The sequence below is a fragment of the Entelurus aequoreus genome, linkage group LG18 (assembly GCF_033978785.1).
Source record: "Entelurus aequoreus isolate RoL-2023_Sb linkage group LG18, RoL_Eaeq_v1.1, whole genome shotgun sequence".
NCBI classification, from domain to species: Eukaryota; Metazoa; Chordata; class Actinopteri; order Syngnathiformes; family Syngnathidae; genus Entelurus; species Entelurus aequoreus.
Genome location: NC_084748.1, coordinates 42,291,887 through 42,311,308, shown reverse-complemented (window position 1 = coordinate 42,311,308; position 19,422 = coordinate 42,291,887). Strand labels below are relative to the sequence as shown.

At 39.7% G+C, this 19,422-nt stretch overlaps 1 protein-coding gene across 1 annotated transcript in view; it reads right to left on the bottom strand.

Moving 5' to 3' along the window:
• Positions 1-356: 356 nt before the first annotated feature.
• Positions 357-19,422, bottom strand: part of dtd1 (D-aminoacyl-tRNA deacylase 1) — a 55,741-nt gene continuing 36,675 nt past the window's right edge. The window contains exon 6 of the mRNA XM_062027179.1: positions 357-717. The gene's annotated coding sequence lies outside the window, so the exon portion shown is untranslated. The remainder of the gene's footprint in view (positions 718-19,422) is intronic.

Below are 19,422 nucleotides of genomic sequence, written 5' to 3'. Positions count from 1 at the left end.
ACCCACCTGTTCCCAATTTGCCTGTTCACCTGTGGGATGTTCCAAATAAGTGTTTGATAATGATAATTATGATAAATCATCATTCATTCACCAGGTGTGAATGAATGATGGGTTTTTAACATGTAAAGCGACTTTGGGTACTTAGAAAAGCGCTATATAAATCTCAGGTATTATTATTATTATTATTATAAATGGGTTATACTTGTATAGCGCTTTTCTACCTTTCTACCTTTGTGTACACCTTTGCTGGCATCAAATTCTAAACTTAATGATTATTTGCAAAAAAAAAAAAGTTTATCAGTTTGAACATCAAATATGTTGTCTTTGTAGCATATTCAACTGAATATGGGTTGAAAATGATTTGCAAATCATTGTATTCCGTTTATATTTACATCCAACACAATTTCCCAACTCATATGGAAACGGGGTTTGTACAAGAGGAAAGCCAGACTGTAGAGTAAGAGTAAACAAAAACCCACATGGTGCATACATAAATACATACCTTTTCCTCTCAAAAACCCCAATTATAACCAAGATTTGAGGGTTCAGGTCATCTCTGCAATTTGGTTTGCACCAAGTCATTAAGGTTTATCACTCTAGGGAGGAAAAACAGGCCAACCGGAGATTGATCTTCTGGGAAAAGTGGAAGAAATCTCGCTGATTTCCACACACTGTAGGACGGTCCTTTCGGACAAATCTTGTCATTTTCGTTGTGATCTGCATGAGAGAAAAGAGAACATGAGCGTGTCTAAATGGTTCAAAAAGATGCGTTTTCCTGTTGACGCGGCAATCACTGTACTGACTGGGGCACTCAATCATAGGGATGTTCTGATGTTCCGAGTGCTTCCACGTATAACAAGTAATGAACACAGGAACAAATAACAGTAAAGAAACCGGTTTTAAATCATTTAAGCATCAAATTGTGGATCCCTTTTGAAAAAAATGTTTTTAATGCGAGTACAACCTTTAGGGTAAATAAGGCTAGATTATTTGATCAATTAAAATACATGTTTTATGCTCCAACTTGTTAGACAATGACATTAACTATTTATTAGGTTGAGATACACTATATTGCCAAAAGTATTGGCCACCTGCCTTGACTCACATATGAACTTGAAGTGCCATCCCATTCCTAACCCATAGGGTTCAATATGATGTCGGTCCACCTTTTGCACCTATTACAGCTTCAACTCTTCTGGGAAGGCTGTCCACAAAGTTGCAGAGTGTGTTTATAGGAATTTTCGACCATTCTTCCAAAAGCGCATTGGTGAGGTCACACACTGATGTTGGTCAAGAAGGCCTGGCTCTCAGTCTACGTTATACTTCATCCCAAAGGTGTTCTATTTGGTTCAGGTCAGGACTCTGTGCAGGCCAGTCAAGTTCATCCCCACATCTGCGGTCCCCTCCGAGGTTTCTCACTGTCATCCCATTGGGTTGAGTTTTTTCTTGCCCTGATGTGGGATCTGATTCGAGGATGTCGTTGTGGCTTGTGCAGCCCTTTGAGACACTTGTGATTTAGGGCTATATAAGTAAACATTGATTGATTGAATCGTATCGGCAACCACAAATTCTGAATAGAAACTAATCGTTTCACGCCTAATAGCCAGGTGTAATCCTCACTATTAGAACTATTTTAGAACACTATTAGAACTAGAATATGTATTTTTTATTTTTAATGGGAGACTATATATATTTTATAAGAACCTTTAATTCACTTGGAAACATTCACATGTATAAATGTTAGCGCACATCCATGGTCAATACATTTACCATTTTGTCAGTATATACTTCTCAATGTTATAATCTGTTCATTTCTCTTTTAAACCATAGATTCGGCTAATCGTTGACGATGGGCAAAATCAAATGAATCAGATTTGACTATGAAAATCCTTAGTCCAAGACAGCCCTAATATTTAGCCTTTTCTGTGTGTAAAACAATCATTTTTTTCTGTAAAAGAAAAATGTGTTCTTTAATTTACATGTTTGGGTGTCTGCAACAGATTAAATGGATTTACAGTATTTTGTTTCCGATTGGAAAAACTGTTTCGGATTTCATAAGATTCGGTTTTCAACTGCCCCCTTGGAACGGATTACTAACGAAGACCCAGGTACCACTGTATATGAATGCTTTCTCTCCAAATACAAAAAAAACTGGAGGCAAGAATACATAAAGGAAACAGCGTTTCTATACCAGCAAATCTAAATTAATGCTTTAATGCCGTTTTTAATGCCACCTAAAACAAAATGTAATGCCATGCCCCACTGCAGATAACTATTATATAAAGACAAAAGCTTACAAATGTCTTTATAGACACAATTGCAAGCATTTGACAAAGATAATATTGAATAGTTGAAAAGTTTACATTAACTGTTACTATCTAGTAAATTAGAATTGGCTCACAAGACCGTTTCATCTGATAATGTATTCGTATTTATTTATTTTTCTATAGTGGTAGCAGCAGCTGACAGTTGTGGCTATGACAGCAGAATTTGACATTGTTAACTGCTGCCTGCCTTCAACGGCCGACTTGTGATTAGCTAAAAGCATGTGTGGTTTCACCGCATTGATGCCCATTGAGCAGACTTTGGAGCCTTTTTGCACATGCCGCTGAACGCCTTTCTCGGTTTATCATCGACAAACTTTAACCAGGTTTTAAAGAAGTTAGCCAGCCAGCAACTTTTGCTGACATTTGCATTTTCCCACCATGGACTCCTTTTATCAAAAAAATATTAAAGGGGATCTGAACTTTTTTTTTGTTTTGTTTTGCCTATCATTCACAATCCTTATGTAAGAAAAGTAGACATATGTTTTTCCTTTTTTATGCAATCTAAGTTGTAAATAAACGATAGCAAAATCCCAACTATTCTATCAATGTAGTCAATGAGAGTGCCTCCTTTCTGCCCAAAAAGCCTTCCAAATAAGAATTAGTTGATCAATATAACTGACCCAAAAGTAATTTTTTTAAATGTTACACTATATTGCCAAAAGTATTTGGCCACCTGCTTTGACTCACATATGAACTTGAAGTGCCATCCCATTCCTAACTCATAGGGTTCAATATGATGTGGGTCCACCTTCAACTCTTCTGGGAAGGCTGTCCACAAGGTTGCAGAGTGTGTTTATAGGAATTTTCCACCATTCTTCCAAAAGCGCATTGGTAAGATCACACACTGATGTTGGTCGAGAAGGCTCTGTTCTAATTCATCCCAAAGGTGTTCTATCGGGTTCAGGTCAGGACTCTGTGCAGGCCAGTCAAGTTCATCCACACCAGACTCTGTCATCCATGTCTTTATGGGCCTTGCTCATGTTGGAAGAGGAAGGGGCCCGCTCCAAACTGTTCCCACAAGGTTGGTAGGATGGAATTGTCCAAAATGTTTTGGTATCCTGGAGCATTCAAAGTTCCTTTCAATGGAACTAAGGGGCCAAGCCCAACTCCTGGAAAACAACCCCACACCATAATTCCTCCTCCACCAAATTTCACACTTGGCCCAATGCAGTCCGAAATGTACCGTTACCCTGGCAACCTCCAAACCCAGACTCGTCCATCAGATTGCCAGATGGAAAAGCGTGATTCATTACACCAGAGAACGCGTCTGCACTGCTCTAGAGTCCAGTGGCGACGTGCTTGGATGGGTGGCCAAATACTTTTGGCAATATAGTGTATCTCTTTAAAATATGCTGTAAAAATGTATATCCTGTGAAAGTATGCCCTGTAATAGCCACAAACTGGATGATACACTTTTAATCAGGATACAATTTTAAAATGTGTTAAAAGGACTCTTAATAACAATGCAAATGATGCATGTGTTCAGAAATGGATAACTCACTCAAACATTTCATCCTTTAGATCATCAATTAGCCTTCTGAGCCAATAAGCAAACACATTGTACCATCAGAACACTGCAGTGATAGTTGCTGGAAATGGGCCTCTATACACCTATGTAGATATTGCCCCAAAAACCAGACATTTGCAGCTAGAATAGTCATTTACCACATTAGCAATGTATAGAGTGTATTTCTTTAAAGTTAAGACTAGTTTAAAGTTATCTTCATTGAAAAGTACAGTGCTTTTCCTTCAAAAATAAGGACATTTCAATGTGACCCCAAACTTTTGAACGGTAGTATATATATATATATATATATATATATATATATATATATATATATATATACATATAAACACATACACATTTACATATAATATATATATATATATATATATGTATATATATATATATATATATATATATATATATATATATATACATATATATATATATATATATATAGCGCGGCCAAATTGTTTTACCCCAATGCGGCCCCGGAGTCAAAAAGTTTGGGGGAACCCTGCTTTAGATGCATTAAAAATAGGCTGAGTCAATTTACCATCTTCAATATATTGTATTGTACACCCTCTCAGTTGTTTAACCCATGTGTGGTGTTCGGGTCTGTGGGACCCGTTTAAATTTTTTATTTAAAGAAAAATGATACAATTAATTAATTTTTCAAACTGAGACTCACTGACTTTGGCTCATTTTCTGTGAAGAACATATATCAGAATACATATCTAATGACAACACACCACACACCCCCCCCTTACACATTTCTATTACATATAAGATGTCCGGGTCCACTGGACACACACACACACACACACACACACACACACACACACACACACACACACACACACACACACACACACACACACACACACACACACACACACACACACACACACACACACACACACACACACACACACACAGCAGGCCTAGACAGGAGGAGGACAGAGTGTAGGTACACAGAACATCAGAGGGTCAAATGTGCGAGAAAATGAGAGCAGACAGTGTTGACAAACAATATTGCAACCTTGTGTGGGAACCGCAGGTGCAGAAACACAAAAGAAGAATCCCTGTGGGATGCAGAAACTGGCAGAGAAATTTTCCATGCAACGTTCATATTGTTGTTACTCAGCCAGCGTTTGTGGGTCTGATGGACCCGTTGCATTTTGTGGCTTTTAATGCCTCACAATCAAACACTTTTATGTTAAAATACTGAACAAAAGTTTATTGGGATAAGGTAAACGTCTGTTCAGTATTTTAACACAAAAGTGTTTGATTGTGAGGCATTAAAAGCCACAAAATGCAACGGGTCCAACAGACCCACAAACGCTGGCTGAGTAACAACAATATGAACATTACACAAGGGTTAAAATGGGTACAGTAGATCGCAAGTTATGTATTAAGTGTCAGGCATCGGAAGGAACTCTATAATTCATTTACTGTAGGAATGTCAAAAAATAAAAAAATGTGGTCTGAAGTGAATATTGTCTTGTTTGTCCAACCGAGGCCACCATAGGTCAAATGAGGTGCCTGCGTCAGGAGAGCTGCTATTGTGAGCCAAGTTAGCTCATGTGTGTTGAACTGGAGACGGCTGAAAAAAAGGAGTCGTGTATGAAAAAAGCTAATCTTCCTCATTAAAGGCCTACTGAAAGCCACTACTACCGACCACGCAGTCTGATAGTTTATATATCAATGATGAAATCTTAACATTGCAACACATGCCAATACGGCCGGGTTAACTTAAAGTGCAATTTTAAATTTCCCGGGAAATATCCGGCTGAAACGTCTCGGTATGATGACGTTTGCGCGTGACGTAGTCAGTTAAACGGAAGTATTGGTACCCCGTAGAATCCTATACAAAAAGCTCTGTTTTCATTTCATAATTCCACAGTATTCTGGACATCTGTGTTGGTGAATCTTTTGCAATTTGTTTAATGAACAATGAAGACTGATGAGGTGCTTACTATGAGGTCCGTCACACCGCTACCTCTCGACCTGGCTGTTATCTACCGCCCCCCTGGGCCCTATTCGGACTTTATCAGTGAATTCTCAGAGTTCGTTGCTGATCTAGTGACGCACGCCGACAATATAATCATAATGGGGGACTTTAATATCCATATGAATACCCCATCGGACCCTCAGTGCGTGGCGCTCCAAACCATAATTGATAGCTGTGGTCTTACACAAATAATACATGAACCCACGCATCGCAACGGTAATACAATAGATCTAGTGCTTGTCAGGGGTGTCACCACCTCCAAAGTTATGATACTTCCATATACTAAAGTAATGTCCGATCATTACCTTATAAAATTTGAAGTTTTGACTCTTTGTCAACAAGCTAATAATAATAATAACTGCTATAGCGGCCGCAACATTAATGCTGCCACAACGATGACTCTTGCTGACCTACTGCCTTCGGTAATAGCACCATTCCCAAATTATGTCGGCTCTATTGATAAACTCACTAACAACTTTGACGATGCCTTGCGCGAAATTATTGATAGTATAGCACCGCTAAAGCAAAAAAGGGCCCCTAAAAGGCGCACCCCATGGTTTACAGAAGAAATTAGAGCTCATAAATTATCATGTAGAAAACTGGAACGCAAATGGCGCGCGACTAAACTTGAGGTTTTCCATCAAGCATGGAGTGATAGTTTAATAACTTATAAACGCATGCTTACCTTAGCTAAAGCTAAATACTACTCAAATCTCATCCGCCTCAACAAAAACGATCCTAAATTTCTGTTTAGTACAGTAGCATCGCTAACCCAACAAGGGACTCCTCCCAGTAGCTCCACCCACTCAGCAGATGATTTTATGAATTTCTTTAATAAGAAAATTGAACTCATTAGAAAGGAGATTAAAGACAACGCATCCCAGCTACAACTGGGTTCTATTAACACAAATACGACTGTATATACGACGGACACTGCCCTCCAAAATAGTCTCTCTATTTTTGATGAAATAACATTAGAGGAATTATTACAGCGTGTAAGTGGGATAAAACAAACAACATGTTTACTTGACCCACTTCCTGGGAAACTTATCAAGGAACTGTTTGTATTATTAGGTCCATCAGTGTTAAATATTATAAACTTATCACTTTCCTCCGGCACTGTTCCCCTAGCATTCAAAAAAGCGGTTATTCATCCTCTGCTCAAAAGACCTAACCTCGATCCTGACCTCATGGTAAACTACCGACCGGTCTCCCACCTTCCGTTTATTTCCAAAATTCTCGAAAAAACTGTTGCACAGCAGCTAAATGAACACTTAGTGACTAACAATCTCTGTGAACCTTTTCAATCCGGTTTCAGGGCAAATCACTCTACGGAGACAGCCCTCGCAAAAATGACTAATGATCTATTGCTAACGATGGATTCTGATGCGTCATCTATGTTGCTGCTTCTTGATCTTAGCGCCGCTTTCGATACCGTCGATCATAATATTTTATTAGAGCGTATCAAAACACGTATTGGTATGTCAGACTTAGCCTTGTCTTGGTTTAACTCTTATCTTACTGACAGGATGCAGTGCGTCTCCCATAACAATGTGACCTCGGACTATGTCAAGGTAACGTGCGGAGTTCCCCAGGGTTCGGTTCTTGGCCCTGCACTCTTTAGTATTTACATGCTGCCGCTGGGTGACATCATACGCAAGTACGGTGTTAGCTTTCACTGTTATGCTGATGACACTCAACTCTACATGCCCCTAAAGCTGACCAACACGCCGGACTGTAGTCAGCTGGAGGCGTGTCTTAATGAAATTAAACAATGGATGTCCGCTAACTTTTTGCAACTCAACGCTAAGAAAACGGAAATGCTGATTATCGGTCCTGCTAGACACCAACATCTATTTAATAATACCACCTTAACATTTGACAACCAAACAATTAAACAAGGAGACTCGGTAAAGAATCTGGGTATTATCTTCGACCCAACTCTCTCGTTTGAGTCACACATTAAGAGTGTTACTAAAACGGCCTTCTTTCATCTCCGTAATATCGCTAAAATTCGTTCCATCTTGTCCACTAGCGACGCTGAGATCATTATTCATGCGTTCGTTACGTCTCGTCTCGATTACTGTAACGTATTATTTTCGGGCCTCCCTATGTCTAGCATTAAAAGATTACAGTTGGTACAAAATGCGGCTGCAAGGCTTTTGACAAAAACAAGAAAGTTTGATCATATTACGCCTATACTGGCTCACTTGCACTGGCTTCCTGTGCACTTAAGATGCGACTTTAAGGTTTTACTACTTACGTATAAAATATTACACGGTTTAGCTCCAGCCTATCTCGCCGATTGTATTGTACCATATGTCCCGACAAGAAATCTGCGTTCAAAGAACTCCGGCTTATTAGTGATTCCCAGAGCCAAAAAAAAGTCTGCGGGCTATAGAGCGTTTTCTATTCGGGCTCCAGTACTCTGGAATGCCCTCCCGGTAACAGTTAGAGATGCTACCTCAGTAGAAGCATTTAAGTCCCATCTTAAAACTCATTTGTATAATCTAGCCTTTAAATAGACCCCCCCTTTTTTAGACCAGTTGATCTGCCGTTTCTTTTCTTCTCTCCTCTTCTCCCCTGTCCCTTGCGAGGGGGAGTCGCATAGGTCCGGTGGCCATGGATGAAGTGCTGGCTGTCCAGAGCCGGGACCCCGGGTGGACCACTAGCCTGTGCATCGGTTGGGGACATCTCTGCGCTGCTGACCCGTCTCCGCTCGGGATGGTTTCCTGTTGGCCCCGCTGTGGACTGGACTCCCGCTGATGTGTTGGATCCACTGTGGACTGGACTTTCACAATGTTATGTCAGACCCACTCGACATCCGTTGCTTTCGGTCTCCCCTAGAGGGGGGGGGTTACCCACATATGCGGTCCTCTCCAAGGTTTCTCATAGTCATTCACCGACGTCCCACTGGGGTGAGTTTTTCCTTGCCCGTATGTGGGCTCTGTACCGAGGATGTCGTTGTGGCTTGTACAGCCCTTTGAGACACTTGTGATTTAGGGCTATATAAATAAACATTGATTGATTGATTGATTGAAGACTGCAAAGAAGAAAGTTGTAGGTGGGATCGGTGTATTAGCGGCGGCGGCGGCGGACTACAGCAACACAACCGGAGGACTTTCTTGGAGAGCAGACGCGCTAGCCGGTGACCTCACCTTGACTTCCTACGTCTCCGGGCCGCCAACCGCATCTGTGATCGGGTGAAGTCCTTCGTCCCACCGTCGATCGCTGGAACGCAGGTGAGCACGGGTGTTGATGAGCAGATGAAGGCTGGCTGGCGTAGGTGGAGAGCTAATGTTTTTAGCATAGCTCTGTGAGGTCCAGTTGCTAAGTTAGCTTCATTGGCGTCGTTAGCACAGCATTGTTAACCTTCACCAGCCTGGAAAGCATTAACCGTGTATTTACATGTCCACGGTTTAATAGTATTGTTGATTTTCTATCTATCCTTCCAGTCAGGGGTTTATTTCTTTTGTTTCTATATGCAGTTAAAGCACGATGCTATCACGCTAGCTTGTAGCTAAAGTGTTTCACCGATGTATTGTCGTGGAGATAAAAGTCACTGTGAATGTCCATTTCGCGTTCTCGACTCTCATTTTCAAGAGGATATAGTATACGAGGTGGTTTAAAATACAAATCCGTGATCCACAATAGAAAAAGGAGAGAGTGTGGAATCCAATGAGCCAGCTTGTACCTAAGTTACGGTCAGAGCGAAAAAAGATATGTCTTGAACTGCACTCTAACGTTCCTCATCCACAAATCTTTCATCCTCGCTCAAATTAATGGGGAAATCGTCGCTTTCTCGGTCCGAATCGCTCTCACTTCTGGCCGCCATCACTGTAAACAATAGGGAACTTTGTGGAAATGTTCAGCTGACTACGTCACGCTCCTTCCGGTAGGGACAAGGCTTTTTTTTGTCAGACACCAAAAGTTGCGATCTTTATCGTCATTTTTCTATACTAAATCCTTTCAGCAAAAATATGGCAATATAGCGAAATGATCAAGTATGACTAGGGATGATGTTTGATAAGGAATTATCGAGTTCGAGCCTATTATCGAATCCTCTTATCGAACCGATTCCTTATCGATTCTCTTATCGAGTCCAGATAGGTTGTTGTATATGGAAAAAAACACACAATATTTGGTTTAACAAAAGCTCACTTTTATTATATAATAAAAAAATAAAATCTACCGTAATTTCCGGACTATAAGCCGCACCCGACTATAAGCCGCACCAGCTAAATTTAGGGGAAAATACAGATTGCTCCATATATAAGCCGCACCCGACTATAAGCCGCAGGGTTTTGATGTGTAATTACCGTAGTATATAGGGGTTCCTGCTACCACGGAGGGGATTGTCGGGACAGAGATGACTGTTTGGGAACGCAAAGCGTCCCATTTATTAACAATAAATCTTTCAATCATTCAATCAAACTTTCACATCTTTGACATGGCGAACAGCATTCGTGCAGAATACAAATAATACAACGGTGCAAAGTAATACAAAGTGCTCGCATGTACGTTATCAAAATAACCAGCCTACCGGTATATGAAAAGTCAGTCTTTAATCATTGTGTCATCGTCTTCCTCCTGCGTACTAAAACCACCGAAATCCTCTTTGTCGTTGTCGGAAAAGAACAGGCCGTAAATAAGCCGCACCCTTGTATAAGCCGCAGGGACCAGAACGAGGGGAAAAAGTAGCGGCTTATAGTCCGGAAATTACGGTAATAAATAAATATATATTGACTGTTACCCACCTAAAAAAATAAAATAAAATAAATAAATATTGACTGTTGTTACCCAAAGTATATTAAGTGGGATTTTTCAGAGAAACAAATATATACAGTAACACAAAAACAACCTGTCTCTGCGATCACTATAGGTGTATAAATAATAATATAGTGTTAAATAAAATCAGTCCCTTGGGCACAAAACTGAAAATAATACAGCTCTCCAAAAAGTGCACTTCTGCTGCTATTTGACATAACTGTTTGTTATGATGCTTTGACATTTTTGCACTTTATTTCTTTATTGAAAGAAAATTCTATGAAGAGAAAAGTTCTTTGCAAATGTGGTTACAATGCTAAAAAATGAAAAGTTAAAGCTAAAAAAAGAAATACACTTTATTGAGTTAACATTATTTCTTTATAGGGGGAAAAATGTTATGAGCTAGAGAATATAACAACTACACTACCCATCATGCAACGGGAGTTACGAGCATGCGTGGTAGCCCCGAAAAGTGTTGCATGTTGCCACGCTGTGAAAGTAAACGTCAAGAACTCAGCCAACACGCCTCGTCTGCATTATTTATAATTAGACAGACAACACATCTACAGTGTGATTTTGTTTTGTTTACAAGGAAAGAAAAACAAAAGTTAAAAAAGGGAGATATGTTGTATATATATGTATGTGCTGCGGTTGTCTTAAGAACGTTGCAACAGCTGCCGTAAAGGAGGTGCGTTGCTTGCCTGGTTGCTATGTTTCCGGTTGGTCGTAAAAGTGTTCGTCATGTGTTTTACCCTGCTAAAATCTCTCAGTAAAGTTATTCGATGGATGATAGCTTTTGTTTTGAACTTTATTACACCTTGGAGCGCTTTTTCCCGTCCATTGTTTTCCTGCTTTCGCTATCTGCGCCTAATGACTGAGCTACGTGACGTCAATTCTTGTGATGTCCCACGGAGCATTTCTGGTCGGGAGGGGATTCGAATAAAGAATCAACTCTTTTCCTTTACTATAGTGGTCTCGATAACGGGTACCGGTTCTCAAAAAGGGATTCGAGTCCGAGGACTCGGTTCTTTTCTTATCAAACAACCGGGAAAACCGGTTTCGAGTATCATGACATAGAATAGATCTGCTATCCCCGTTTGAATAAAAAAATGTCATTTCAGTAGGCCTTTAACATGACATGGTGTTACAGTTAAGGACTACACACCTCCGGTCACCAAAGAATGGCAACGTTTGGGCCCCTAGAGCCGTTTAATTTTGCCATATTGAGGCAGCGCTTTTCATGCTTTTGACCCGGACTTTACAAGACCTCTTGGATCCAATTTGAAAGCCTCAGCACAGACAGACGTAGCAATGTATCGATGACTGCAAAGTTATTGAGTTCATTTTCATTTACCGTTCAATTGATTGACTTACTATCAGCCCAGCCCTAAAATTGTACAAAATAGTTTTAATGCCTCTGGACATCGTATTTAAGATTCAAGATGTTGTTTATTGTCCATTCTTTAACATGTACAAGAAATGTAAGAACTGAAATTACATTTTCGGCACAGTCCCACTAAGAGCAGACATACGTTACAGGGAGACAAGAACAGGACCGCCAACGGATCAGCCACTCACGGCGCTCCTTAAAAAAGGTGCGAAAAAGGTGATATTGGGGAATGGGGGAAGAGTAAAAAAATATCAGTCAAAGGCTGGACTCTCGGGAGGGGGTCTAGACTGAGTCCAAGGGAAAAAAAAACTCATTTGCCATAGCACACATAAACATGTTGCATATAATCTAAACAACTCGCAACAGAGGGGGGGGGGGGGGGGGGGGGGGGGGTTAAAAAGCGCTACTCAACCGTCCATCACCCCGAAGGGGAATCAAGCTGTGGTGAAGGCGTGGGGTGGGGGTGGGGTGTGTGTTTGTGTATATGCCCATTGTCTTGGGTGTAGTGGTGTTGTATCCATAGGCCTGGGGCCGTTCTGCATGCAATGCAAGCAAAGTTCGACTCCCAGGTGGTCATTGAGGAGGGAGGGAGGTCAAAAGCGTCCATCATTGAGGAGTCAATAATGCTTTTCAATGCCATTTAAGGCCTTAATTTTTGCAAAATGTATTTAATGACTATTAATGCTTTTTAATGCCCCGTGGAAACCCTGGGAAAATCATTAGGGCCCAAATAGCAAAAGCTGCGAAGACCCGATTTAAATTGTTTCGTTTATTTTTATTTTCCCACTAAGATCGCATTTTGGAGGCCCAGAGTATACGTGAAATCTCCTTTTGCAAGCGCGTTGGGTCTGGCGAAATATTTTAAAATGGAATCATTAGCACCCCCTTGAAAATTAGAAAAAAAATAACCCTTGCCACCACATTTACAAACTCCTCCTATAGGGACTTTGCCCAAATGAGCCATAGTTAAAACTACAAATAGTACTGTATACAAATGGACTGTTGCGCTTGTAACGCGAAAACCAAGACAACCGGAAGTATCTTTTGACACACAAAAACGTGTACTCTGTTTATTCCATCAAAGACGAGACTGAATGACTGCTTACATCAAAGAGACTCAAAAAAGCAGTCACAACAAACCCCCCACCTTTGGGTAAATCTCTGACGGTCACATAAAGGGGCCGCACCGAATTACTCACTTAACTGCATGCTGTATATGAATGCTAAAAAAGAACAACATTGTTATGTGCACAATAGAACAAAGACAGTGAATAATAGGGCTGTGAATCTTTGGGTGTCCCACGATTCGATTCAATATCGATTCTTGGGGTCACGATTCGATTCAAAATCTTTTTTTTTTTCAATTCAACACGATTCTCGATACAAAAACGATTTTTTCCCGATTCAAAAGGATTCTCTATTCATTCAATACATAGGATTTCAGCAGGATCTACCCCAGTCTGCTGACATGCAAGCAGAGTAGTAGATTTTTGTAAACATTTTTATAATTGTAAAGGACAATGTTTTATCAACTGATTGCAATAATGTACATTTGTTTTAACTATTAAATGAACCAAAAATATGACTTATTATATCTTTGTGAAAATATTGGACACAGTGTGTTGTCAAGCTTATGAGATGCGATGCAAGTGTAAGCCACTGTGACACTATTGTATATAAATATTTTTTTTTATAAATGTCTGATGATAATGTCAATGAGGGATTTTTAACCACGGCTATGTTGAAATTGCAACTAATATTGATACTGTTGTTGATAATATTCATTTTTGTTTCACTACTTTTGGTTTGTTCTGTGTCGTGTTTGTGTCTCCTCTCAATTGCTCTGTTTATTGCAGTTCTGAGTGTTGCTGGGTCGGGTTTGGTTTTGGAATTGGATTGCATTGTTATGGTATTGCTGTGTATTGTTTTCTTGGATTGTTTAATTAAAAAAAAAAAAAATTATAAAAAATTAATAAAAAAATTAAAATAAATAATTTGAAAAAAAAAAAGATTTTTAAAAAATGAGACTCGATTCTGAATCGCACAACGTGAGAATCGCGATTCGAGTTTGAATCGATTTTTTCCCACAAAGTCAAGTAAACAGGTGTGGTGAATTATGTCCTTGAAGCACCTGCTACAGGACGATAAATTGCAAAATTATTTTGTCTACATCATAAGGTGTTCAAGTACCCATGATTGTCTCACACACACACACAAGAGGTGTGGCAAAATTATTCTCTGCATTTGACCCATCACCCTGGATCACCCCCTGGGAGGTGAGGGGAGCAGTGAGCAGCAGCGGTGGCTGTGCCCGGGAATCATTTTTGGTGATTTAACCCCCAATTCCAACCCTTAATGCTGAGTGTAGCAGGGAGGTAATGGGTCCCATTTTTTATAGTCTTTGGTATGACTCGGCCGGGGTTTGAACTCACAACCTACCGATCTCAGGGCGGACACTCTAACCACTAGGCCTAAATGTTATACTTTGGCTCCACAAATTTCATCCATTTTCTACCGCTTGTCATTTTGATCAGTATTGTTTCAAATGATGATGACACCCTGAAGTGCCGGATGGGTCAGTATCTATCGGTACCCGTTCGTGGTTGGGCGGAGCCTTGCGGCAAAAACTGCTCCTCACAATTAACCATCAAACTGTCATTACTTCACTTAAAAGGATCAGATGGTGGAAAATGATCAAGGTCGTAACGTTCTTCGACTTAGTCCAATCTTCCTGAATTTTTGATGGCGGGTTGGGGCATTGGAAAGGACATAACCGCATACATCATGCGTACCCGCCCACTCTCGTGAACCCCATATTGCACGAGGCTCCGAGGCTTTTATTTGAATTGTGATTATGCTTTAAAGGAATGGCCCAATTTAAAGCAAGTATCACACTATTCACATTAGGTAATCAAAACAAGGTTTTATTTTAAGATTTAGAATTCATAGCACCAAAATCAGTCCAACATTCTTTAACTGCCTAAAGTGTCTCTATCTTCCTTCCACAGGGTAGAGATTTTTTTTTATAGTGCTGTGGGCGCACTTTCCCACATGCACAGAGATGCCGCCTGCATTACCCTTACATAACGGTATCCTTCATGTCTTGGGGCAATTATGAACCCAACATGCACTTGAGGATTGCAGAGCCCACTGCTTTCACAGTTAAGGACAGGAATAAATCAAGAATTGTGTCTATGGATGTGTTTAAACCAGGGCTGTCAAACGATAAAAATATTTAATTGCGATTAATCGCATTGTGTTCATAGTTAACTTAAAATGAATTACAAACCCCGTTTCCATATGAGTTGGGATATTGTGTTGGATGTAAATATAAACGGAATACAATGATTTGCAAATCATTTTCAACCCATATTCAGTTGAATATGCTACAAAGACAACATACTTGATGTTCAAACTGATTTTTTTTTTTTTTTTTTGCAAATAATCATTAACTTTATAATTTGATGCCAGCAACACGTGACAAAGAAGTTGGGAAATGTGGCAATAAATACTGATAAAGTTGAGGAATGCTCATCAAACACTTATTTGGAACATCCCACAGGTGAACAGGCAAATTGGGAACAGGTGGGTGCCATGATTGGGCATAAAAGTAGATTCCATGAAATGCTCAGTCATTCACAAACAAGGATGGGGCGAGGGTCACCACTTTGTCAACAAATGCGTGAGCAAATTGTTGAACAGTTTAAGAAAAACTTTCTCAACCAGCTATTGCAAGGAATTTAGGGATTTCACCATCTACGCTCCGTAATATCATCAAAGGGTTCAGAGAATCTGGAGAAATCACTGCACGTAAGCAGCTAAGCCCGTGACCTTCCATCCCTCAGGCTGTACTGCATCAACAAGCGACATCAGTGTGTAAAGGATATCACCACATGGGCTCAGGAACACTTCAGAAACCCACTGTCAGTAACTACAGTTGTTCGCTACATCTGTAAGTGCAAGTTAAAACTCTCCTATGCAAGGCGAAAACCGTTTATCAACAACACCCAGAAACGCCGTCGGCTTCGCTGGGCCTGAGCTCATCTAAGATGGACTGATACAAAGTGGAAAAGTGTTCTGTGGTCTGACGAGTCCACATTTCAAATTGTTTTTGGAAACTGTGGACGTCCTGCCCTCCGGACCAAAGAGGAAAAGAACCATCTGGATTGTTATAGGCGCAAAGTTGAAAAGCCAGCATCTGTGATGGTATGGGGGTGTATTAGTGCCCAAGACATGGGTAACTTACACATCTGTGAAGGCGCCATTAATCCTGAAAGGTACATACAGGTTTTGGAGCAACATATGTTGCCATCCAAGCAACGTTACCATGGACGCCCCTGCTTATTTCAGCAAGACAATGCCAAGCCACGTGTTACATCAACGTGGCTTCATAGTAAAAGAGTGCGGGTACTAGACTGGCCTGCCTGTAGTCCAGACCTGTCTCCCATTGAAAATGTGTGGCGCATTAAGAAGCCTAAAATACCACAACGGAGACCCCCGGACTGTTGAACAACTTAAGCTGTACATCAAGCAAGAATGGGAAAGAATTCCACCTGAGAAGCTTCAAAAATGTGTCTCCTCAGTTCCCAAACATTTACTGAGTGTTGTTAAAAGGAAAGTAACACAGTGGTGAACATGCCCTTTCCCAACTACTTTGGCACGTGTTGCAGCCATGAAATTCTAAGTTAATTATAATTTGCAAAAACAAAAAAAAGTTTATGAGTTTGAACATCAAATATCTTGTCTTTGTAGTGCAATCAATTGAAAATGCGTTGAAAAGGATTTGCAAATCATTGTATTCCGTTTATATTTACATCTAACACAATTTCCCAACTCATATGGAAACGGAGTTTGTACAATCAATCGCAGAAAGATATACTTTTTCGTCATTAATAAATGTACAGTAGAGTAATCATTTTTAAGTTTTTTAAGACTGGACAATTAATTTGCTTTAATTAAATGTTTTTAAACATTATGCTTTTTGAAACAGCTTAACACAAAAAAGCTTTTAAAGAAAATAAAAATAGAAATATCCAGCATTGCGTTGGTATTTTGCCAAATGTTGTATTATATAAGCATACAGAATTTGTATTCTTACTGTAGGAAAACTAGCTTGCATTTAGAGGAGCTACACTTCCATGTTTAGATAGCAGTTTTAAACATTAATAACACAAAATGTGGATTATTATGATCATGATTGTCATTATTTGATTATCAAAGATGGTGAAATTTTTTCGACCTGAATAAATGTTTGATATTCTATACTTAACATGTTGTACAAGTTACTGGCATTCATTTAACCTTCTCTACCTACTTATTAATACAATTTAATATTCAGCCTGTTAAACATTCTGTAATTGCGGACTATCAATCAGAACAGGTTATAAAATATACCGTAGCGATGCTAATATTGTGTAGTGGACTGTAATATGTAACATCGTAATTAGTCTGAAAAATTAAGTATCCTTGTTTTTCTGCAAAATAATGGTTAATTTTCATAGATGATGGTTGAAAAATTGCACAATGCATAGTTCTATTAGACTTGACTTCCTTGTGCTTGTCTTTGCATGATATAGTTTTACTTACTTCTGAGTGGTCAGATCATATGTAGAGAAACTGCATTTTGTGGACTTTGAGTTGTGAGTTTACACCATCCTCTACCAGGATGTAAAATCAAACTTTCTGCAAAAGGGACTTATCTTTTGCATTTCACTGTCGAATATATCGTTTTACTTCGGAAAGCGACAAGCACCCTGCTGTCCTTCCGGCACAAACAGATAAATCCAACAGAACCAATCAATGCATCGAAATTTGCTGCTGTCATTCAATGTCAGCGCTCATGTTCACCCGCTTCGTGTCTGTTTTACCGTATTGCAACTGAATTAAAGCGTCAATAATGAGTCGACACAGCGCGATGGTAAAAATCTTGTCTATTGCCTATTCCACTACTCTCTCCAATGACGAACTGATTCCTGTGTTAACTCTGCTGTTGTTATCCTCTGATGCAGCTGTCAATATAATGATGTTGTCAGATTAATTGTATCTAAGTTATCACAAAACCTTGTTTTGCCATGAGTCATGATCAAAGACAGCTTTTTTGTCTTCTTACCCGGAGTAAGAAGACAAAAAAGCTGTCTTTGATCATACCAAGAAGAAGGCTTGTAAAACTCCACTGTGTAAGATGGGAAGCAGCATCAAGGTGTTCTGTTTCTTTGATGTATTGTAATCAACAGAAATATTTTGTCTTGACCCGAGAACTACAAAGCGGAGAGGAAGCAGGACCAGACTCCCCTCCAGGCACCGCTTCTTTGAACTGTTTTACAACCTTTTCTTTGAACTGTTGTAATCAAAGGTGATGGCTGTTTACGACCCCTGTCCCTTAGAAACAGGTGTTGCCATGTAATCAGGGAAAGTCCAAATAAAAGAGGAGGCGTACAATCTTTCGTCAGAGCGTGGTGAGACTGTACAAGAGTACAGTCCAGACGTCTCTCCTCAATTGAGCCAAATTTAATTCTGTCTCTGTTTAATTCCTTGCTTCTTGTCTTGTTTAATAGATGTCATCAGTGTTTGAACCTGACAGATGTCATGATGCAGCGGTCAATATAAACTACCATGTCCAGGGTTTACCCAAAAAAGTGTTTCTATGGATTAAATTAATTCATTACAGTGATGGAATAAACATTCCTCTGAGAAAAAAAAGATCTGTTTTCACAAATTTTTAGGGCCTGGCTGGCATCATAAAATATTAATCTGATTTTGAAAAGAAACATTGCTTGGAGTTATGTTTGCTAAGAAAAATTATACAAATAACATTTTTGTTACAAATGTGCATTTTTTAAATGTATACTATGATTTTGATTGTCAGAAACGATTCAATTGCAGCCCACATCAGCTGGGTGGCTGTTTCACGAAAAGTTCCACAAAAACAATGAATTACTCAAAAGAAAGAAAATGAAAACACTTGTTTTGGCGCATGAACTTTTTTATTTGAAAAATGTTCAACATGCTACTGAACATTCTTGTGTATTTATTTATCACAGAACAACGTATGTTGTATAGTGTATTATATTAGTACAGTAGGATATTAATTTCATTATTATATTATACAGTATCCATCCATTCTATTTCTACCGCTTATCCCTTTAGGGATAGCGGGTGGTGCTGGAGCTCAGCTGCATTCGGGGTACACCCTGGACAAGTCGCCACCTCATCACAGGCCCAACACAGATAGACAGACAACATTCACACTCACATTCACACACTGGGGCCAATTTAGTGTTGCCAATCAGCCTATCAAGTTATTTTTCAAATAAACAAATGTTTTTTGAGGACCTTCGGGCCCTGGCACCTCATCAAGACTGTTGGCCTCTTAAGACAGATTCACTGTTGTGTTTGTACCCTCATTTTCTTCTAAAGGAAA